At 55.2% G+C, this 24,234-nt stretch overlaps 1 protein-coding gene across 3 annotated transcripts in view; it reads right to left on the bottom strand.

Moving 5' to 3' along the window:
- Window positions 1-16,761, bottom strand: part of TRAF5 (TNF receptor associated factor 5) — a 43,991-nt gene extending 27,230 nt beyond the window's left edge. For all 3 annotated transcript variants that reach the window (XM_002717531.5, XM_008268449.4, XM_008268448.4), the window contains exon 1: window positions 16,607-16,761. The gene's annotated coding sequence lies outside the window, so the exon portion shown is untranslated. The remainder of the gene's footprint in view (window positions 1-16,606) is intronic.
- Window positions 16,762-24,234: the final 7,473 nt, after the last annotated feature.

Genomic DNA, 24,234 nt, shown 5'->3' with positions numbered 1-24,234 from the left:
CTAGACGAAGGAAATCAAGGAATGTCCCTGGAGGGATCATGAAAGTTCTAGAATGGTTAATAATGAACCAGAGCTGAGTGGAATGAAGGGGCCAGGCCAGTCATTCGCCTGCTGCTTAGATCCACTGCCCACTCTTGCTCACTGTGGTCTGTACCATGAGGTGGGACGAGGATTGACCCCCCCCCCCCACAGTCACCCAGGCCCCTGGGCTGCTGGTGAGGTTCAGCCAATGAGAGGCACAGGCAGGAGACAAGTGTGGGAGGATGGGAGAAGCTGAGGTGTTCTCCCCACCCTTGGGAGCTGAGCAGCATCTACAGTGGCCAGGTCTCCTTCACGGCCCTCACCCCTGCACCTGGCCCTTGCCATAGCCCAGTTCCTACCAGTGTGGTTCCCTTGGCTTGGGAGAGGGGAGGCAAGGCGGCGTCCCACTCGGGTTGTTGGCAGTGTCTCCCCGACAGTGCTCCGTTTAGCTTCCCAGTCCTTCCTGGGAAACTGAACTCCTTGTTGGAAACACTGTGTGGGGCTTGGGATGTTGGGGAGAAGCACCTTGCAGAGTCCCCCGAGGGGATTCGGCCTCAGCAGGGCTCTAATCTTTCTAGGGCTGATGAACAAAGAGGCAGGGTCCATGCTGGGCATTTGGGGGAAGAGGCTACCACAACAGACCACGGGGAGTACATGGCCCAGCAAAGCCAAATCAGAGGCACACTCAGAGTTAAAAGGCACAGGCTGGGACCCAGACCTGATGGAGGGCTGAGGACAGCAGGTGGGGGATGACTCACAGGGCCCAGGAAAGCCGGTGACATGTGCCAACAGAGGCAAAGCAAGTGGGTTTGAGGTTGGGGTGCCTTACGGACAGTCTTAGAAGAATGGGGTGAGTCAACCCAGCTGACATCTCACATCTCTTGTGTCAGAATGAATGACACGATTTATCAGAATTACATACTTCCTAGGAATGTCCACATCTCCCTGTAGTGTCAAAGGTCAATTTAAAAACAGCCCAGGGTTTGTACAACACGTGAATGTACTAAATACCACTGAACTGCATGCTTCTACATGGTTAGATGTATGCTGTATGAATTTCACCTCAATTTACAAAACTGAAACAGCACATTATACCCATGAGATCAAGGAAGTTCTGTGAAAGACACAGAATCTGCCAACTGAGAAAACAAAGGCGCCGAGCTGAGCTGCCGCCCGCAGTGCCCGCACCCCATATGGGCACCAGTTTGTGTCCTGGCTGCTCCACTTCCCTTCCAGTGCTCTGCTATGGCCTGGGAAGGCAGCAGAAGATGGCCCCTGCACTGTCGTGGGAGACCTGGAAGAAGCTCCTGCTTCCTGGCTTTGGACAGGCCCAGCTCCAGCCGTTGCAGCCATCTGGGGAGTGAACCAGCAGATGGAAGCTCTTTTTCTCTGTCTCTCCCTCTCTCTGTCTATAACTCTGCCTCTCAAATAAATAAATAAATAAATAATCTCAAAAAAAAAAAAAAAACCCATAAACAAATTGCCCAGGGCATTATGATTTTTTTTTCAATACAAATAATTTTCCTGTTGTTTTTGGAAACAGAGTTTGATACGATATGCCAGGAATTTAAGATCTGGAGAGAGGAGATGCCCAAAGAGAAGGCACACAAAGATGGATGGATAGATGATAGGTACAAATAGCGATGATAGATACATAGATGATAGATAGATGGCTACATAAAGACAACAGAAGTATTTAAACCCCTCTATGGGATTTTTCTGGGAAGCAGAAGTTGGTGGGGGCAACTCACGTTAGAGTTTTGAAGTACTTGGGACTACTCTGGCTGATCCCTCGCACTCACACCCGCAGCTGGAACACAGACTGTGGCATACCCGGGGGGACTATATGGGTGCTGCTTCCCCTGCAGGTGGCCCACCTCGGCCTTCCCGACCCTCTGCTCCATGCCAGGCCAGAGATGCCCATGAGGACTGACTGATTAAACACTCCCAGGGCCCAGGGCTGCTGTCTGAGGACCGTGGGAGGGGCACGAAGGGCTGGGGAGCCAGAGACCTGTTCTCTTCAGGAGGCAAAGCTCATAGAGCCCAGGTGATGAGATGGGAGCGGAAGCGCGGGCCAGGTGACCTTGGGTGGTCCTGGAGCCCTGGACCACTGAGAGGCCACTCCAGACTGGCCAGTGGCAGCTGCCCACGCACAGGATGGGCTGCTAGAAGGCAACTGCCCATCTCTCAGCTCCGCTCAGGCCTCATGGGGAGAGGAAGGAGCCAACTCAGCAGCCGGAGGAAGGGGCAGAGAAGTCACTGCCCAAACCCAGGCAAGGCCCAACAAAGTCCTGGGCTTAGAAGAGGAGGGAGCGCAGCCGGAGACAGGAAACATGAAAGCCCCCGCCCCGAGGTACACTGACGAGGGAGGCCCGGCAGCCGTGCCCTGGCAGTATCCAGAGCAGGACTCAGGCTGCCCACCGCTGGAGGGGCAGGCCGTTCCCTGCTCCAGCCGGTGTCTGGCTTTGAACTCTGTGCCTGCGCTCATTGAGGAGTTCTCACTAGGAAAGTAAAACAGGCGCAAAGTTGTTGCAAAGCTTGTGTCCTCCCCAGCCCACAGAGAGAGACTGGGGGGACCACGACCAGGACAGGAACGGGGTGGGGGGGTGGCCTCTACAACCACCCGGCTCCGCCCAGCCCTCCGCCTCCTCTTCCTCACCTCTGTTGGGCCCAGAGTCTTCACAGCTTGAAACAGCAACAAACCTCTCTGGGGCCTCTCAGAGAAACTGGTTTTGTTTTCCTTTAGCCGGGCAGGTTAGACAAAGTGAGAAATACAGAAGTATTGAGGCCTCGGCCTCACGCTGGGGACGCCGTGCACGCCGAGTCCAGGTGGCAGCAGCACAGCTGCAGACGTGACCACAGGGCACTGGTCCCGGCTGGCTGGCTTTGGCGTCTCTGCGGTGCACACAGGGTGCGTCTGCTTTTCTTTATCCGGCAGAAGAGGGTTTTCTTGGAAACAGGACCAAGAATGACATGGGTGTGATCTTCATTCCTTTGAAGAGAAGCGATTTCTCTCCCAGTGGTCAGGAAACCTCGGCTTCCTCATTTCTGGCTGGCAGAGCAGCAAACGTGGGTGCAGAGAGAGGGTGCAGGCTCTGCCGGGAGCCCTGGTGAAATCTCTCTGCCCCCACCATCCAAAGTCTACCTGGCTCTTTCAGGTTTGCTCTCACAACTCAGTCCGAGATGAAGGAAGAGAAAAAACCTAGAGCAAAAAAAGCCAGCCTCCCTGATCTTTCTGGGCCCCTCGGCCCCTCCTCCACTCCAACTCTGTCCCTGTCCCTGCTGCGACCTAGGGACAGATCAGCTCTCCAAGGTGGGGGAGAGGGGGCTGCCGTCATCCGCCTCCAGGTCCTCAGAGGTGGCTGTGCCTGGCCCGGAGTGCTCGGTCAACGTCTGGCAAACAGGAAAGGGGACCGCAGACCAGTGGGACAGGCTGCTGGGTACCGGGCATGGAGACCGAGGGAAGGGGGTGCCGTGAGAAGGGGTAATTGGAGGGTGGGGATGGAATGGGACCGGGGTCAGGTTCCACTTCCAGAGGTTCTGTGGATCCAGGCTCAGAGACGGCCAAGGTAGACACTGCTTCACTGTTGCCCAGAGAACAACCCCAGGACACATCCATCACCAGGAGGAAAGTGAGACTTGGGCAGCAGGTGGTGGAGGCCCTCAGGGGACGGCAGGAGTGGGGGTTCCTCCCTGCTGCTCCAGGGTCCACTGTGTGGGCTTTGCAGGGGTCCGCCTGAGCCTTCACAGCATGTGACCTCAGCATGGTGTCCATGCCTCTCAGCTTCTCCATCCGCAAAATGGCGACAGTGAGAGCAGTAGTCCCTCATAGACATTTTGAAGGTGAAGTAAATTAAAACCCCAGCAGGGCTGGCCGGCCCGGGACTTGGCTTTGCAAATAAAGTTGTATTGGGACGCAGCCACATTCATCAGATTATGCACCATCTACTGGTGTTTAGGTGCTGCCACAAAGCCTGAGCTAGTTAGCCTCTGGTGCTGCACAGAAAGTTTGCAGGCTGCCTCCCCACTCCCCCGCCAGTGCAGAGATCTGATAATAACGGTGCACAGTAAGGGTGACAGCGGCTCTTACTAAGCATTTTCCCCAAACCCTCCATGGACGTCACCCGCCCTGACGTGTTGGGCTCTGGGAATCAGGGTGAAGAGGACAGATGAGCCCCCTGCCCCCGTGGGACTCACCCCCGAGAGGCCACAATTCCAGACTGCCACAAGCTTTGGGGGAAAATGAGCAGGTGCTGTGCTGGAGACAGGGACAGCCACTTGGAGGAGCAGCGGCGGCGGCAGGTGGGGGACAAAGGGAGCCGGGCTGAGCAGGGAGAGCACGGGACGCAGAGGGGCAGCCAGGGCACCCAGCGGCTGCCGCTGCCCGAGCACCATGGACAACAGGAAAGGCAGGAGAAAAGGCAGGAGCCAAAGCATACGGCCAAGAGGGCCATGGGAAGGAGTCTGGACTGAGAGCAAAGCAGTGTGAAGCCACGTGGGCATTTTAAGCAGCCACGGACAGTGTCTGCTTTGGAATCTTAAAAAGACCAGTACAGGGGCTGGTGTTGTGGTATAAAGGGTTAAACCACAGCCTGCGACAATGGCATCCCATCTGGGCGCCAATCCAAGTCCCAGCTATTCTACTTCCAACCCAGCTCTCCACTATGGCTTGGAAAAGCAGCAGAAGTTGGCCCAGATCCTTGGGCCCTTGCACCTACATGGGAGGCCCAGACAAAACTCCTGGCTCCTGGCTTCAGGCTGGCCTAGCCCTGGCTACTGTAGCCATTTGCAGAGTGAACCAATGGATAGAGGGTCTTTCCCCAACCCCCGTAACTCTTTCAAACAAATAAAATAAGTTAAAAAAAAAAAAAAAAAAAAGACCAGTCCAGGTGGATGTTTGGCCTAGTGGTTGAGACCCCTGCGTTCCACACAGGAGCGCCTGGTGTAACAGCCAGCCCCAGCTCCTGACGCCAGCTTCCTGCCAATGCGCATCCCGGCAGGCAGCAGCTATGGTCAGGTACTTGGCTTTCTGCCACTACCAGAGAGACCTGGCTGAGCTCCTGACGCCCAGCCAGGCAGTGCTGGCCACTGAGGGCACTGAGCCAGTAGAGAGGTGCCCTTTCTCTGTTCCTGTCTTCCTGCCTCTTGAATGGAAACAATAAAAAACCACTTTCTGGACACGGCATGGAGATGGCCTGTGGCAGTCCAGGGCAGCAGGGAGCAGCTAGGAGGCTGAGGCACACCCAGATGCAGATGTGTCCACCTCAGGCCTGGGCTGCAGTGGGGGGCGGGGGCTGGACGGCATGGGAGGAATGGAGGCTGACCCTCAGGCTCGGGCTCCATACCTGGGCACCGGTGATGCTGTGTGACAAGTCGGGGAGAGGCAAGGGTGAAGGGAGGGGAGCCAGCAGCTGTTTGGGACTCCAGGGACAAAGTTAAGGCCTATTCCTGAAGGCCCCCTCCAGTGACGAGATGACCACCTGACCCCCAAGACCTGCCGGTGGCCAAAAGACTTCCACTGGCTTTCCATGCACTTTCTGTGCCCTGCTGCCTCGCCCGCTGTGCTGTGTCTGGATCTCTAGCCCCTGTCTGGGTCACAGAGTGGGATCCAAGGGTGTGGTCCGAGCGCAGTGACGTCCTGTGCACGTCCTGCCCATCCACGCTCCCCTCCCCAGTCAGTGCTTCAGGAACGCTCACAGTCACAACCACAACCTTTCAGGGGGCACAGCGCTGCTGGCCTGACTCCTCGTGCTCACCGAGCTGGGTGTGGCCCCACGGGTTCCCCAGGTGTACACGTGTGAGCTCTTCCATCAGCGCCACACGCACCCGGACCCTGACCGGAGCCGCTGCTCTCCTGCAGCCAGAGCCGCCCGTCCGCTCCCATCCTCTCCTCTCTCTCTCGTCTCCTCCACACACATTTTCCTCCTGGTTTCACCCAGTGCATTGTTTTGAATTCATGGTTACTCTGGACTAGTTTGCTCCAAACATCATTCATTCTGTTCATCACTTTGCGTAAGTCATTTCTTCAGTGAGAAGCCACCACAGGCAGACAGGGATGGGGAAGCAGCAGAGCATTGCGGTGGGCCCAGTGCCGCAGTCCCAGAGCCTGGCCCACCCCACCTCAGCTCAGCGGCATCCCTCTCCCCCTCAGCCTCCTGAGTGCACCTGGACCCTGCGGTCCCGACCCATCTGGGTGGGGTGGGAAGGTGCAGGTGAGGCCCCTGTCCCCTGGAAATGCCAGCTGTGTCAGTCCCAACACCTCGCAGGGGTGGGGAACAATCACCTGGCCTGGCCCTGCCCAGGCAACCACCCGGAAGGACTGGAAATTGAGCCCATCTACAGCAGGCCCATTTCAAGTTGATATATATTCCGGTACGGTCCAGGAAGCACATTGTAAATATCCAAACGGCCCCTGCCAGAAAAGTTCGCTGCCCCGGAATGCAGCGTGAGCACACACTTGGATTCGCCAATGATCTCTCCCACACTTCCTTCTTGAAACTCCCCGATCCCTCTGTGGATGCCGCCCGCCAGACTTTCTGCTTCTCCTTCTGGCTCTACTGCACCTGCTGGCGACCCGGCTCCCTGCGGGGCTCCCCACTGGGTCAGCCCTCTGCCCTTTCTCCCACCACAGCTCCCACTTCTCCTCATGGAGGGGGAGGTAGGGAGGAGCACCCTCTCCCCGCCCCCGGCCACCAGACTGCACGTGTGAGGGAGGCATGGGCGGGGGAGCCCCCACCTCAGCAAGTTTCGGGGCTGGCATCTCACCACAGTGCTCTCCCGAGCGGGTCCCTGCCTGGCCATCCTCCCTATGCGCGCGTACTCCTTCTCTCTCTCTCTCTCTCTCTCTCTCACACACACACACACACACATACACACACAGGCACATGGGCACACGGAGCACACACGCTGAGGAGCCAGACCAGCGCCCAGCGGCCCCGGGAGCATCGCACCCACACCTGGCAGAGAGCAGTCCACAGCAGGACCAGTCCAGCCTCGGCCCCGCCCATCCTGGGAAGGCCCATAGAGGGGAGCGACCGAGACTCCCCTGCCAGAGAGCACAGCATTCCCCCCCGACAGATCCCTGCCCTCAACCACTACCCAAGGAGATTAAATGGAAATTCTCACAAGTAAAGGATTCCTGAGTTTTAAGCTGTGCCCTATTCAAAGCAGTAGAAGATGGCCCAAGTCCTTGAGCCCCTTCACCCACCTGGGAGACCCGGAAGAAGCTCCTGGCTCCTGGCTTCGGATCAGCACAGCTCTGGCTATTGCAGCCATTTAGGGAGTGAACCAGCGGATGGAAGACCCCCACCCCCACTTCTACCTCTGTAACTCTGCCTTTCAAATACATAAATAAATATTAAAATAAATAAATCAATAAAGCCCCATGGTGGGCAGTGTGATGCCTTCACCCCAGTCCCCAGCGGGTCCACACTGGATACTGCGCCCACTCGTGACTTCCTGACCATTTTGATTATCAGCTCGACTGCTCCAGTATCTCAGTGCTAGGGTTCAAGTAGCCTTAATTTTACTCCACGATGTCCCAAAGGGCAAAAGCAGTACCACGGGCAGCTTTATAAGAGCACACTGTTGTAAGTGCTTTATTATTGGCATGAGTCTCTTACTGTGCCTAATTCATACTGTCGACACTGTCTCACAAGATGTATGTGTGGGGAACGACACTGGGCACGGGGCTCAGTCCTACCACGGTTTCAGCACCCGCTGGGAGTCTGGGAGCACGTCCCTCAGATGGGGGCAGGGAGATGCTGTATTCAGAAGCCTTGGTTTGACCTTTTGGGGACTTTTAGCTTCCAAAGGTCAATATCACGCTAGCCTGCTCCTCTGCCCACAAAGGCTCGTCCACGGCCGCCTCTGTGTTAGGTTTCTATTTCCAAGGCTGACCACAGATGTGTGACATTCTGACAGCTGCCTGCAGTTGGGGGGAGTCTGTGGCGGGGGGTAGAGTGGCAAGGAGGCTGGCTCTGGTGCAGGCCCATGGAGGGAGCAGATGAGACAGAGGAGGTCTCTCTGCCCAGTCTCGGGGGACAGCTTCCTGAGGTCCCAGGCACACACACCCCAGATGCCCGGGCCACACACAGGCAGGCGTCCTAGAGCCCAGGTCAAAGAATGCAGCCCCTTGGGGCCACAGCTGATGCCAGCTGTTGAGACTGATGGCTGGGCTGGGTCAAGGTGACACAGGTCGGGAGTCCAGAGAGGAGGTAAGAGAAGCAGGCAAGATCTGGGGAGTGGCTTTGCCTCTGCAACGGAGCCAGTCAGCTCGGGAAGGACTTACAAGATCAGCTAGCCAAGGGTTTCACAGTAAAAACCAATCCAAAACAGCAACGAAACTCCTCAAACCAAATCTCTTGCATAAGCAGCTACAAATCCAAGGGAGCCAGGAATGGCTCTGCCGAAGCAGGGCCTGGTGGCTTGCTGCCATCGCCACCCTGCTGGCAGTTCTCTTGGGTAACTAGGGTTATAACGGCTTAGGGTTAGGGTCTGATTCCTCAACAGCATGATGAGGACTTCCTAGCTCTTCCCAGCTTGAGTGTTCACAGCATCACAGCCATCTCTATACCTACCCAGTGGCATCATCATCAGCGTCGTATTTTCAACGAAGTGTTTCAGCCCTGAGTTGCTAAGCAACTTGCCCCAAATCATAGGGCCAGACCTAGTGGAGCCGGGATTTGAATACAACAGCAGCCCCTCCTCCGTTGCCATCTTACTGGGGGGAGAAGGGGTTATTCCAAGACTCCCAGTAGATGCCTGAACCATCAGTAACACCAAGCCCTATATATAATGTATTTTTTTTCCTTATACACACACACCTACCTATGATAAAGTTTAGTTTATAAATTAGGCACAATAAGATATTAACAACAATAACTATTAAGAACACAGGATAATAATAACAATGTATGCACAAAAGCTATGTGAATGTGATCTCTCTTTCTCTCTCTCAAAATATTTTATTGCCCTGTGTTCCCTTCCTCTTCTTGTGACAACATGTGTCATTCCCAGCAAGCGATCGTGGCTCCTCTTTGGCGGACCTGAGCAGCCGGCATCACTGCTCTTTCAGTGCACGGTCAGTCCAGAGCAAAGGAACAGGCACCTGCACACAGGCATCAGCACCCGACGTCACTCTAACTGGGGCGGCTGCTAGGTGACGGATGGCGGGTAGTGTCTACAGGGTGGATACAGTGCACAGAGATGACACACAGCCAGCGCAGGGCCGAGAGGGACTGGACACACTTTTTGGAACGGTGCACAATTTAAAACTTATGAGTTGTTTATTTCTGGAGTTTCTATTTATTATTTTCAGACTGTGGTTGACCACAAGTAGCTGAAACTGTGGAAAGTGAAACCACAGATAAGGGGAGGCTCCTGTGCGGCTTTGACTCCAAATCCCGTGCTCGCGCCTCTGTCACGGCTAATGGAGAATGAAACGTGTTCTCACCAACATCGACGGGGAGGTGTTGGCTGGCGACCTGCTCCAGGGCTGGACTGCCGGGGGTCCACTCCCTTCTGCCATTCCTTTACCTGTGCCCCTTTTTACCGCCTGGAAAATGGGACAATATCAGCACCTGCCTCCCAGCCTCCAAGCCAAGATGAAATGTGTCCATAAACAAGCGCTTCGCAGCCACGTGTGTCCACCCTTCCCCCAGCCACACTGATGCTGCGCCTGCTCCGCGTGCAGAGGCCTGGACGTTACTCTATAAGGGAAGGAGTGTGGACTGAGTCATTAGACAGCTGGGCAAGGCGGACACCATGCCTACACACAAACCCGGCACTGCTGCTCAGGGCAGTCAGGTCCCTGGACGCTCTGCCTGAGAATGCCCCAGCACAGAATGAATGCTGGCTGGCTCCCCAGAGGGACAGACCTGCTTGGGGTTGGGGGTTGCTAATTAAGACGGTTTAGCCTACCCTGTTGATACACTTCAGCATCAAGACGTCTCAGCAGCAACTTGAGTCTGACCTTTAACACAGGCTCCTGTGATGGCGTGAGAAGCACCACCTGGATTACCGTGATGACTCCAGGCGCTTCCGGCTGCTGATGGATGCCCTGCCTCTGCTCCTGGCCGTGCCTCCGTCCACGGCTGCCAGGGCCCTGATCTCCTGGGCCTCTCTCCTGAACCCCAGACTCATCCCGCCTGCCTAGGCCATTGCTTCATGTTTAAGGCATCACGGATCAGCCAACCCCTGCCCCATCCCGCTCTTCCCATAGCCTTCCTCCACCGCAGAGAAATAGCACCACCCATCGCCGAGTCACCCTTGGCTCTTTCTTCCTCTCCATCTCACGGACCCTGCTGGCACTTCCTTCCCAACACATGCCCGGTCAGCTACTTCTCACCACCCTCAGCACCACCACCGAGGTCTCCGCCTCACCGCGGCCCTAGCAGGTGCAGTGCTGGCCTCCCAGCTGTCTCCTGCTCTGCCCTGCTCCCTTAGGGCCCACTCCTAACCACAGCCAGAGGGACCCACACAAGTGCCAAGTCAGATCTGTCACTCTGAGCCCATGGCCCGGTAACACTCAGAGTAGAAGCCAGGGTCCTCAGAGGTCAGGGCCCAGCACAGTGCGGCCCTCTGCTCCGTGCTCACATGCTGGGGGCTTCCCTCATCCACTGCCTACAGCCAGGCTGGCCTTGCTTTCCTTGAAGAGTAGAACTGCCTTCTGCTTGCTGCTCCCCTGCCTGGAGCGCTCTTCACCCTGAAACAGGGCCGGCCTCCTCCTGTACTTCCAGGATCGGCTCAAACACTACCTCGCTCGCAAAGGAGGCCTTTGTTGACCATCCTACATGGAAATCCAACATCACTCCCCCCCAACCCATGCCCCAGCCCCTGCTGCAACTCCCCCCACTCCCAGCCCTGCACTCAGAGCAGTGCATGTGACAAGTGCACAGTAATCACAGACAGATGAATGGCTGCCTTCTTGCTATTCTGCAGACAGTCTCTTGGCCACCAGCTTCTCGTGTCACCTGTGTGTCCAAGTCCTGAGACTCAACAGTTCCAGCCAGAGAGGACAAGGCCGACCTGGGACAGGGGTAGCAGGGGCAGGGTAAGGAGGGCAGGGCCCAGGAGACTGTCACGGTGAAGCCCGACAGCCCCCCACTCAGCAGGTGCACAGTGAGGGGCTCTGGCCTAAGGGTATCGGGTACCTGGGAGAATGGGGCAGTGCCAAGAATGCTCCGAAGCCAGACAGTCCCACACCTTGATTCAAGCAGCAGTGATGGGTCATCTCCTGGGTGCCAGGCCTCGCACAGGGTGGCCTGAGACCTAAAATCCTATTGGCCAGGGAACAGCATCAGGAGGAACAGTGCTGGGTGGGCTTTCCTCTCTCTGCTCCTGTCTTCAGGGTCCATCTCAGACCTCTCTCTTCTGGGTAGACCTTGCTCACTCCCCCTTCTCGCCAGGAAACCTCACTTCCTACTGTAGTCATCACACCAGAACAAACTCCACTTCCTGCCGTCTCCCTCCCAGCCTGAGCGGGGGGCACTCTCCCCGCCTGTCCGCCTCCCCCCTCCTGACCTGGTCCCTGCCTCCCTCCCCCATGGGGTTTTGTGATGCTGATTCTCACCCACACCCCCAACTCTTCAGCTGGCTCCATCCCATCAGCTTCCAAACACTCACAGTCTCTCCTTAGGCTGGAGAAAAACAAGATGCTCACCCTCAGATTTCCCTAAAGTTCATGCTCTTTCTCCACCCACTCTTCTCTTCTACCCAACACTCGGCTCCCCCACCCTCACCACCTGCCCACACTGCTCTCACCACGGTCACCGGGGGCCTCTGGGTCTCCAATGACACCAGTCCATCTCCACTCTTCACCCTGTCTGAGCAACACCCTGCGCCAGCCCTATTCTTCTCTGGAACCACGCCGTGCTAGCACTGAAGCCCGTGCCGAAACGGGCAACTTCCGCCCACCTGTCTCCCCAGCCTCAGCCCATGCGCTCCTGCCTCCTAGAATCTCTTTTTAAAGCGTCACAGGCACTTCAGAGCCAGCACAACCAAAACGGGAGCAACTCTCCCCCAGCTGCTCTCTCCAGCCTGCCCTCGTGGTCACGACTCACTCCCCACGTGGCTGCTGCCATCAGAAACCTGGCAGCCCTGATGCTGCCCACCCCCTGCCCCCTGCCCCGTCCCAGCTCAGCCGCCCCAGCTCCTGGGCAACCCAGAGGCAGCAGGAGCTTAGCTTGCAGGACGGTCTGCTCTGGCACAAGGAGTTCTCTTGCCTGTCTCATTTTAATTTAAAATTCAAATGCCTTGAAGCGAGGCACACATGTTCCAGCTCCCCAGGGTCCCCTGCAACTCTCTACTGCCACTAAACACTTGGAAGGAAAAAACCCAGCTTCACTGAAAACCCCAGAGACACTAGGCTCTGTGTACGTATGGGCTCATGTAGTCCTTCCAGCAACCCCAGAGGGGAGACATTCCCATCTCTGTTTACCTGTGGGAATAGGGACACCCATGGAGGTTGGGCAACTTGCCCAAATCATACAGCTCCACCCAGCAAGTCACAAATCCAGTATCCACCCTGGGCTGCCAGATTCAGAAGACCACAGGACTTCCGCTCTACTACAAGCGGAAGAAGTGCTGTGCCTAGGCTATGAATCGAGGAGCTCCTTCTGCAGCATGGGAAAGGAGAAAGAATTCAGGTGGACCTGGGCAGCAAACGGAGAGAATGGGTGATCAGGTCCCCCAGGAAAAGGCCATGTGGCTCAGGGCTGGGAATGGAGTCGATCGGGATGACGGGCTCAGAGAGGCGGGACAACAGGGACCCCTACAATAGGCAGGGAGAGGAAGAGAAAGCTCTGGGGCCTGGCATTGTGGTGCCGCAGGCTAAGCCACTGCCTGCAATGCCACCATGCCATATGAGCACCAGTTCAAGTCCTGCCTGTTCCACTTCTTCTTCTGAGCAGCCCCCTGTTAATGCACCTGGAAAAGCAGTAGAAGATGGCCCAAGTCCTTGGGCCCCTGTCACCCCCAAGAGAGAAACAGAGTTGTAGGCTTCCGGCTTCAGCCTGGTCCAGCCCTGCCTGTTGAAGCCCTTTGGGGAGTGAACCAGCAGATGGCAGATCTCTCTCCCTCCCTCTCCCTCTCTCTCTGTAACTCTACCTTTCAAATAAATAAATCTTTTACAAAAAAGATTCTGAATATCACAAACCAAAGTGGCCAAGGAGAGAGCTGGGTGAGAGCAGAGCTGTGAACGGACTTCCATGGGAGTGAAACAGAGCTCTGTGGAGAGGGGCAGCGGCCTGAGCACACTGCCTGGCCCCATCCTGGCCTTGGCAGGGCAGGGAATGCCCATGGGGACAGGCTGGCAGCCGCCGGGGAGCCGGGCAACAGCTGCAGCAGGGCTGGCGACAGAGGATGACCAGGACCCGAGAGCCCTTGGCGTAATCTGAGCAGCGTGGCAGGTGCACAGCACACTGAGTGACGGAGAGGCCACAAGCCGGCTACTTCCAGAAGTTTGTCCATGAAAGACAAAGAAGAGGAGTTGGGGCCTTTGTGAGGGAGGAAAAAGGGCCCAGAACAAGGGAGTAACGGGGTGTGTGTGTGTGTACCTGCTCTCCCCTCGGTTGGGAGAAGGGCACGGCCTCCTTGAGAGCAAAGGCTGCAGGGAAGTTCAGGGATGGTCTGGATTGCTGGGAGGTGGTGGGGCTGTGGCAGAGCCCACAGCGTCATGAAAGAGGCTTGGGGATCTGCAGACATTGGCGGGAGGGGAGCCCCTGCCCCCCACTCCTGCGGAGGGACTCTCGCTGTGCTGGGTCCACAGGACCTGCCCGTCAGATGTGCATTGCACGGCACAGCGCCACGTGTTTGCACGCTGCTTCTGCCATGGCACGATCTGAGCACGCCCCACCGCCTGCCTCCAGACACCAGCATGCAAACCGTGCGTACCCCTGTCACCGTAAATAGACTCGGAATCTGTCAGGCCAGTGCGTATTTTCACTTTTGTTTCCTCCTAGGCCCTCCACCCCACTTCCTCACAAGAAGAAAGCCGTGGGGGTCAAGGCTGCTCTGGCCCCTCCAGTACAGCTTTCCTCTGGGCAAAACAACAAACTCCCGCTGGTCTCACCCTGGCCGTGGCAGCAGCAGGCACCTGCCAGCCCTAGGGATTGCTTCTGCCCTATGGCATGGGCTCCTCTTTCCCCAGCACACACACAGACACCCCCTGCTGCAGCTCCATGGCGACAGAGCTCCTGCCCACAGCAACCCCAGAAAGAGCGGCCACCTGGGCAGAAAAAGCTTTTCAGAGACCCAGTCTGCCGCCGCCACCCTCCTGTGATCCGTGCACTCTTCAAGACACTCATCAGCGACAAAGGCATCGGGCAGCTTTTGGTGAACCCCAGCTGCCTTGAGCAGAGACACTACAGGAAGAGCGCAGGATTTGGAATCAGAAGGTGTGGGCCTGGCCCTGCCCTGTGTGCCATGAGTTCTAGCCTGCAGCCAGGGGGAGCTGGAAGGAGCAACACCTGTTCTCTGTGGATGTGACAAGAGAATGAGCTACTGTAAACTCTGCGGTGTTATTCTGACTACAGGGCGCGAGGCATGTCCTACTGGGTGCCCAACCTCTCTTCTCATGAGCCCTGTTCCACTCATGTTCCCCCTGTTCCTCAGAGGTCAGGAGAGGAGCACCCCAAATGAATCTAGACCTCCTGAATGCTAGGTTCCAGGATACACACAAAATCAGACGCAGGTTGTCCTGAGTTGGCTTGGCTGGACACAGGGGTCAGGCAGGGAGCCTGTCCGTGTGTGCCTTGCACAGCCTCCAGCAGAACTGGTTCCACTTGCTGGGAACAGACTCTTACCAGAACTGGGGGCCTCTGAGATTGATAAGGAGATGGGCAGCTCTGGCTCTGAGAAAGCAGCTGGGGCAGGGGTAACCAGCGACCACAGGAGCCCCGTGCCTGGCCCAGGGGAGGAGCTCGGGGGGTCACTGACACACTGGGTGCTTGCCCCACGCCATCCAGGACAGGTGGACAGTAGTCCTGCTTTGGCCTCATTCAGGAGGGCATCAAGGGGAACGAAATAAAAACAAAACGACAAGAGCGATGAGAAAATGCTTTGCAAAGGAAAGAGCAGTGCAAACAGGGAAATAGGATGTTTTTCTTCCAGGTTGTCCCCAGTGAAGCAGAAATAGTCACAGGCGGCCAGTGCCCAGGCACCTTCCCACCCCTAGCCCAACAGAGCTGATCTGCAGGCAGTGGGCAGCCCACGCTGCTGATCATCACTACATGCCCCAGGCACTAAGCTCCAGCTTCCGGGGACCGGCTCTTTCCCATGTTCCCTCACGGCCCCGCAACCCCGAGCCAGCGGATCCTTCGAAAAGCTTGCTGACTCAGGGAAACCCTGCCCACCCTGCCACTGCCACAGACCTCAGCCGCGCCAGTGGGGACAGCCACCCTCTCTGACACCAGATGCTGGCTCAGACGGGAGCCTCTTCTGGGCCCGGAGAGGAGAACTGATCCACTCCTCAAGCCACAACAAAAACATGAAGATAACCCCAAACCCTCTGCAGAGGCTGCCGGCTCGCCACCTGTGTGTCACACACACCTTTCCCGCAGCTGTCTCTGCCTCTCCTGCTTCATGGGGTGGCCTGGTCAGGCTCTCACCCACACCTGCTTTGCTGGGGCTAAAGCATTTCCGCAGTCCCATGGAGTCGGAAAAGCCCACCCTCGGCCTTCTGCTGCCTAAAAGGGTCTTGCACAGCGCCAGCACCGCTGTTCTATTCCCAGAAGTTCCTGAACCAGCGCCCGGTGCTGCACGCCTGCCTTCCAGCACCCTGCGAGAGAGCAGGTCTCTCCGGATAAAGGAACTCTGTTCCGTGGGCCCCAGCCCAGCGCGCGCTCGGCCCCCGAACCTCTGAGGATCTGCAGAGCTAAGCTGGTCACCGGACGCCTCCCGCTGGAAGGGGCAGCCTCGGCTCACTCACACTCGCCACGGCGAGATCGCCAAGTTCTCATGGACGTAAATCGGAAACAGCCAAGCATGGAACCTCCGTAGGAGGCGGCAGAACCGGCGAGGGAAGGGGCCCGCGGCGGGACGGGCCGCCGCAGGAACCCGCAACAAGCTCGGCCTTGACCGGAGCCCGGCAGAGCGGGGACAGGGCGCCCGGACCCACGAGGACAACTCGGTTTCCGCGGGTGCTCGGCCCCCCGGCAGCTCGGATGGCGCCTCAGAGCCTCGGTTTGGTTCAAGACCCCTCCGGGTCGCGCTCCTAAACGAGCACGCACCAGCGGAGCGTGCTTAAGACACCCAGCCCTGGAGTCACGCAGGCCGGAGGCTCCCAGGCACCGCGACGAGGGTCAGCGGGGCAGACCTGCAGGGCGAGCACCCTACCCTGACCCGGCCCCTCCGGTCCACCGGCGCCTCTGGACCAGCTGCCCAGCTCCGGCCCCCGCCGCACCTCGGCCCTGCTGCGAACACCCTCTTGCCCCACACGCCCCTGCCCCGCGCGTCTCCCGGACCCGAGCAGCGCTGACGGGCGGCCGGGACGGGGCTCCGCAGCCCGGCGCTTCCGGTTTCAAAGTCTCGGGGCGAGCCGGCGGCACTCTCGGGTCCCCCTCCCGCCGCCCCTCCCGCGACTCACGTGTAGCTCGGTCGGGGTTTCGCCCGCAGCTGTTGGCAGGCGCGCGGCTGCGCGGGCTGTGGCCTGGGAGGCGAGGCGCCGGCCGGGCACTGGGCCCTAACGGTCGCTGCCCGAGCGCTCCAGGGTGGAGGCGGTAGGGAGGGCGGGACCGGGGCGGGACCTTGGGCGGGTCGGGGGGCGGAACTGGATGGGATAGGTGGAGCCGGAGAGCTCAGGGGCGGGCCCTGGTCGGGTGGGCGGGGCCGGAGAGCTCAGAGGCGGGGCGGGCGCGGGAGGGTGGTCAGCACCTGCGGACAAAGAGGAGTGCCTGGAGTGGTGGCCTTGCCCTTGCCCCTCTTGACCCATTAGCTCAAGGCCTGTCCGGCTGTTGGCCTACCACTAGCCATGTCTTAGAGTTACAGAGTTTGCCCTGACAGCAAGGGCTTGCCAAACATCTCAGGTGCTCCTGCCCAGCCATCTGTGGTCCGGGAAAGCAGGGCCAAGCCCGGTGCCCAGGCTGCACACACTCAGAAAGTGCCACGACTAGAGTTTGAATCTGCATCTTCCCACACCTGAATCCTGCACTCTTACGGTATTTTTACTCCAAGCGCCTATGTTCTGGATGATACTTATAGTCGATATCAATGGGCCAGAATTCCCTGTAGCTCTTTTACTTTGAGTTAGGCAGCCCAGCCGTGGGCTACTCAGCTACTCAGCAGTAAAAGCGGAGGATGACACCTGCCTGGGGGGGCACCACTGAGATGCGCCTCAAAGCTGAGCAGGGACAGGCAGCAGGGGGCTGGAGGTGGTGGTCATGGGGAGGGGGCCAACCTGTCAGGCCCTAAAATGCAAATACGGGTTCTGGAAGAGCAGGGGGGGTGGGCTTCCTGCCAACAGCCAAAGATCCAGATAAAAGTAAAGGTTGTTTACCTAATCCACTTGTGGGGATTGCTTTGGGAGGCTGGATCCAGCTCACATTCTACCGGGAGCATTCCGGGAGCACTGCTCTATGGTGGCCACCAGGTCGGTGCTCAATGAACCTTAGCTCCTTCCTGTTCCTGTCCCCCAAGACGGTGCACCTTGTCTATGGCTGGCGCCCTCGCACTGTACTTCTCCCCTGGCCCACACGATGTCTGTTTTGTAGAAATTTTGCCTCCTTTCCCGCTGGAGACATCAGGCCTAGGATGCAGACTTGTGGGTGTGCCCGGGCCCTGGGACTGTCCTTGACTGCGCTTCACTTGTCTTCTTCCCATCAACTGGGAAAAGCAGTCAATTTGTTCCAGACATGATATCCAAGGTTTAAACATGTTGAAAGCAAGTTTTGGGGGGGGGGTGAAAGTGAAACTGCATTATGGTAGGAGGCGGGGCCTGCGTGACTCCAGGGTTGGGTGTCTTAAATGGGGAGACAGAGGGATTTTAGAGCTTTAGTCAGAATTCAAGGACATGTTCCCAATTCTTTGGATCACGGAGTCCTAGGCAGGATGTCTGGGCGAATAGAGAAGACAGACCCTTGGGGTATCCCAGCTGTGGCTTAACCTACTGGAACAAAATGCCCACTCCTGTGTTCAGTGTTCGATCCACGATAACCCATTGATTCATCAGTCCTGCTGTGTAGATGGGAAAACTCACTCATTAGACAATTTGGCCCAAATTGCAAAACTCTCAGTGTGAGAGAGGTGGAATTTGAACCCGGGAAGTCTGGTTTTCTTGTGCTCACTCTACCACCCTACCCCTCAAAAAAATGGTTGGTGTGGATTACAAGAAAACACTATTAAAACAAATTATAGCAATTTTAATGTTTTGGAAATATTTGTTTTGTTCAACATTACCTCTGTTAGGAAAAGGGTCGCAGAATAGAGAGGAGGCAGTGCACGAATTTACAGCCAGACATATTTATTCAGAGAAAATCAATCCGCAGAGGTGGGTGACCAACTGCCTGCGTGTACACGATGGAGCGTGTGGCAGAAGGCCCCAACCCCCAGGGGCTGGGCCTTTTTAAGGAGGGCTAGGGCTGGGGGCGGCATTAGGGGGCAGCAGGGAGGGGAATTCCAGGAACTGGGCGGGGTGGGGAACGGGGCCTTGGGAACCTGGAAAATAATGCAGGGTGGGGTATGAAGACAATAGGGTGTGAGACCCAAGTGAGTTTCAAGGGCAAGGAGTACATTCCAAAGTTTATCTCCTTTGGGCAATGAGGGAGAATGGCTGAGGCTTATGTCCTTGTTCCATCACTAACATTCAACACACTCCAGTCTTCAAACTCAATTCATCTACAAAATAACAACTAAATTTCTACAAAAAGGGGCTTATCCTTTCATCTGTTTGCCCAGACTTCAGAAGACATGGATTTCAAGTGTTCAGTTTGCCAGGTAGATTGAAGGGATGAGAGAGAACGCAGGAGGGCCACTGTGGAGACTGATGGAGAGGAGACCGCGCCACCTACTGGAATAGTAGAGGCATGCATTTCCTTCCTCGGACTGCTCTTGTGTGACAAGACCCACCCGTGTCGTTGGGTGAGTTGAGCAGGACCCGGGGTCATACTTTCCATCACCCAGAGATCAGTGAGATCAGACAAGGAGGGGAAATCCTCCCCTCGGGCCCGAGGTTGCGTTGCTAGCTTCCATTGCAAGTTACAGTGGAAAGTCTTTGCCCACAGCAGCGCCCCGCATGGAAAATGTGATTTAGCAGCAAACCACCCCCAGGCAGAAAGCAAACCTCAGGGTCTTGCACACACAGAAGGCTCATCCGCTCACCAGGTGGGTGTTGCATGGAGACAGTAAGTGCTCTCTGTCTCCCTTCCTGACGCAGTGCCATGGGGTTCCTTTGCGTGCATCAGATAACCTTTGCCCTCGCTCTGCTTGTCGCTGGGCAGAGTGCCACAGGAGGAAAAGCAGTGAGTTCTGGAGGGAGAGCTTTGCCTCGGACTGACAACAACAGCCTCTGTGTGCATCCAGCTTCAGAGAGAGCCGTGTCTCTGTCCTTCTACCTCATTTCACTGTTGTGCTATCTGATTAGGTTTGGTACCAATTCGGAAAAAAGCAGACCTGTACTGCACCTGTGGCCATATTTTTTATATTTGTTCCAGGGAGTCCCCCACCATACACACACACTCCTTCATGGTGGTCATGGTTTGAGTGTCTGATGTAGTCAGCCTTTCTGTTGGAGAAATGAGATTTTATGATTATGATTATGATTATGATTATTTTAAAACCAGGCCTGCAGTCTTCATTCTATGCCTGGCTAAATGGGAGTCTGTCCATTCCAACAACAGCTTTGATAAGATTCACAGATGCATTCCTGTGACTGCTCATAAAACATCTTACCATGCTAATTCCTAAGGCAGTAAAATACGAAGTTATCACTTAGGTTCAGGAATCATGAAGTAGGATCGTGTGTTGGGTTGGTGTGAACTGGTTTTGTTGAGTTTTAGAATAGGCTGGCAGCTGGGCAGACTGTTTCTCCGCTGTTTCTTTTTGAGAAGGGTGCTTCTGCTGTCTGGAGAGACTTCCAGCAACTCTCTTGTAGAGCTGCTTAGTCACGCCGTAGGCTTCGCAGAAGACAAGATGGAAGGAAGGGTACTCACTAAGGAAGAACCCGTTCTGGAAAAACCGGACAAATACAGCCCAAATGTCCTGGACTCAGCCACCCCTCAGTCTTCCACGACCTTGGCCCCGCTGTCCCTTGAAAGCCCCTGCTCCCTCCTGTTGGCACAGCGAGGGGTCGCACTGTGGGGCTGTGCCCGCCCGAGGTTGCTGCATCCTTAGTCCCATGCCTTCTTGCCATGCCTTTTCCTTTTTTTAAGTTTATTTCTTTATTTTCATTTATCTTCAAGACTAAGTGGCAGAGAAAGAGGACAGAGAGAGGGGAGGGTGGTTTTTCCATCCATTGGTTCACTCCCCAAATGACCACGACAGCCAGAGCCGAGCCAGGTGGAAATTGAGAGCAGTGCAGGTCTCCCCCAGGGGGGCTGGCACCCATCACTTGAGCTATCATTTGCTGCCTCCCAGGGTGCGCGTTAGCAGGAAACTGGATTGGAAGTGGAGTAGCAGGGACTCAGGCCAGGTATGGGAAGTGGGCGTCCCGCGCAGTGACTTAAATGCTGGGGTAAGCCAAATGCCCACCCGGACACTCGAGGTTTGTGTTCTCGTGATGTCTTCCTCTGGCTTTGACTCAGACAAATGGTCCTAACCAACACAAGGACTAGGGAAGTGTTTTGTCTTTTTTTCTCCCTTGTGTGTTTTCTGAAAGTCTGTGAGGCTGTTTTCTTTCTTTCTTAAGGGTTTGAGAGAACTTATTGGTAAATTTAACTGGGCCAGGACTTTCCTGGGAGCGAAGATTCCAGTCACAAATTCAATTTCTTTGATTCAGGTGTTCTATTTCCGTTTGAGGCAGTTTCGGTAAGAATTTGTCTATTTCATAAAGATTCTCAGATCTGCTAGCATAAAGTGTCGATAATCTAACCTCAGTAGGTTATGTGGTGGAGGACTCTTTCAGTCTAGATTTTGCTCATTTTTGCATTTGCTTTTATTCTCTTGTCATTCTCTCTCACCTTGTGTTGATTTTCTTCCTGATGTCAGTGGTCTTCTGGATTCTTTGTTACTTGTTTATTCTGTTATTTCCTTTCTCCTGTTTGAGTTGGACTCACTCTTTGAAAGTAGCTTTTCAGGAAAGCTTAGATGATTTAGATGATTGATTTTAGAACTTTCCTATCTAATATAAATTTGGGATTTTATTTATTTATTTTTTTAAATTTTTATTTATTTATTTATTTATTTTTGGACAGGCAGAGTGGATAGTGAGAGAGAGAGACAGACAGAGAGAAAGGTCTTCCTTTGCCATTGGTTCACCCTCCAATGGCCGCTGCGGCCTGCGCACCGCACTGATCCGATGGCAGGAGCCAGGTGCTTTTCCTGGTCTCCCATGGGGTGCAGGGCCCAAGTACTTGAGCCATCCTCCACTGCACTCCCTGGCCACAGCAGAGAGCTGGCCTGGAAGAGGGGCAACCGGGACAGAATCCGGTGCCCCGACCGGGACTAGAACCCGGTGTGCTGGCGCCGCTAGGCGGAGGATTAGCCTAGTGAGCCACGGCGCCAGCTAAATTTGGGATTTTATTTTAAAGATACAAAATTCCTTCTGAGCACTTCCTCGCTGCATCCATAGGCTTTTGGCATATTGTTCTCACATTCAAGATATGTTCTAATTTCCCTTTTATTTTTTGACTCCTAGGCTATTTACAAGTGTGTTAAATTCCAAACAGGGATTTTTCAGACTTTTTCCTGCTGTTGATTTACAATTGCGTTGTACTCAGCGAACACACTTAGGATGACTTGAGTCCTTTCTCACTTACTGAAATTGGTTTATGACACAGATAGAGTTTATCCTGGAAACAGCTCAGGGACACATGAAAAGATGGTTTTTCTGCAGGTTTTGCAAAGAATGCTTTGTAAATTCCAATTAAGTAAAAGCAACTTTATCTCTGGTAGTATTTTCATTTTGCAGTTTTTGATCTTAATATTGCACATAACAAATGCCCCAAGCATGAGCAGCGCAAAATGCCACACCTTAAGCCAGAGCTTCTGTAAGGAGCGTGGCCACAGCTTAGCTGTGTTCTCTACTTCCCAGTCTCACATAGGCTGCAGTCGCATGTGAGGCGGGCTCTAGTCATTTCAAGGTCTCGCTGGGGAAGGACCAATTTCCACATGCACTTGGCAGGACTCGGTTCCTGGCAGTTGTTGAACTGAGGGCCTGAGCTCACTGCCAGCTGTTAGAAGGCTGGCTGAGCGCCTTGCCACTGGGGCCTTGGAAGCCGGCTTTGTGCGTGTGATTCGGATGAGTCTGCGCGCAGTGCAGAGGTCAGGATCTCATCCCAGCTGGTCACAGAAGGGCCATCCCCGTGCTCCTGCTGTGCTCTATGGGGTAGAAGTGTGGGCCACTCACAAGGGCATGGAGCAGGAGGTAGGAGTCACTGGGGGCTCTAAGTCCCCCCTCAAATTTGAGGTTATTATGGGATCTTTCTGAGAACATCACCGTTTTCCTACTCTGCCTTTTGCCTTTATGGAGTTGGGGGTTCCTTAATTCTGTAAGATTTTGTCATAGATCTGTCCTCATCTGCTGGTAGCACCCTTTGGGCTTTCCAGTACTAAGGATTATTTCTGTTTTTTTTTTTATTTTTTTTTTTTTTTATTTTTGACAGGCAGAGTGGACAGTGAGATAGAGAGACAGAGAGAGAAAGGTCTTCCTTTTGCCGTTGGTTCACCCTCCAATGGCCGCCGCTGCAGCCGGCGCACCGCGCTGATCCGATGGCAGGAGCCAGGATCCAGGTGCTTTTCCTGGTCTCCCATGGGGTGCAGGGCCCAAGCACCTGGGCCATCCTCCACTGCACTCCCTGGCCATAGCAGAGAGCTGGCCTGGAAGAGGGGCAACCGGGACAGAATCCGGCGCCCCAACCGGGACTAGAACCCGGTGTGCCGGCGCCGCAAGGTGGAGGATTAGCCTATTGAGCCACGGCGCCGGCCCTCTGTTTTTATACTTCCAGGATTTCAGTAGTTTGGAGCAGGAAGTATCTTGAACTGGAATTCAATTTCTTTTTGCCCTGCACTTTAATTTTTGAAATACAAAATACACTCTTTCCTTATTAAGACGGCTGTAGTGTTAAATAGGAGATAAAAACTTCCAGCAAGCACTGGGAAGGTTTAGTTCCCAATTTACAAATTAGGAAACTGAGGCCCAGAGAGGGTAAATAACTTGCTCAGTCGAGCTGAAACAGACTCATCAAGTTGCAGTTTGAGAACAATTCGCCTGCAGTGCCGGTATCCCATATGGGTACTGGTTCAAGTCCCGGCTGCTCCACTTCCAATCCAGTTCCCTGCTAATGAGCATGGGAAAGCAGCAGAGGACGGCCCATGTGCTTAGATCCCAGCACCTGCGTGGGAGATCCAGATGAAGCCCCTGGCTTCTGTCTGGCCTAGCCCTGGCCGTTGTGGCCATCTGGAGAATCAACCAGTGGGTAGTGGACCTCTCTGTCATTCTTTCAAATCAATCGCACAGAGTAAGTTTAGCTTTTCTGAAAGTAACTCAAAGGCATTATATAACAAAGCCACTGGGACGCTAACTGGTGAAGATGCACCTCAGCCTCTCTACTTTGGCTTTTCCTTCAGAGACCTGGCTCACCAAGACACCTGCTTCAGAATTCTCAAGTTTAAGAAGTTATTGTGGGGCTGGTGCTGGGGCGTAGCGGGTAAAGCTGCTGCCTGAAGTGCGGGATCCCATGTGGGCGTCAGTTCGAGTGCCGGCTGCTTCACTTCCAATCCAGCTTTCTGCTATGGCCTGGAAAAGCAAGTAGAAGATGGCCCAAGTCCTTGGGCCCCTGCCCTGGTATGGGAGACCTGGAAGAAGCTCCTGGATCCTGGCTTCTGATCGGCACAGCTCTGGCCATTGCAGCCAACTGAGGAGTGAACCAGAGGATGGAAGACCTCTTCCTCTCTCCCTCTCTCTGTTCCTCTCCTTCTCTGTGTAACTCTTTCAAATAAATAAATAACCTTTCAAAAAAAAAGTTATCGCATCGTAAAGATCTATTCCCCTATCAACAGGTTAACAGTCTACTTTAAGTCTGGTTAATTCAACGTTAATATCTGGTTTTCAGTTTCTCTAAT

Source organism: Oryctolagus cuniculus, chromosome 13 (assembly GCF_964237555.1).
Source record: "Oryctolagus cuniculus chromosome 13, mOryCun1.1, whole genome shotgun sequence".
Taxonomy (NCBI): Eukaryota; Metazoa; Chordata; class Mammalia; order Lagomorpha; family Leporidae; genus Oryctolagus; species Oryctolagus cuniculus.
The sequence above is the reverse complement of the archived record's forward strand: the minus strand, read 5'-3'. Positions and strand labels throughout refer to the sequence as shown.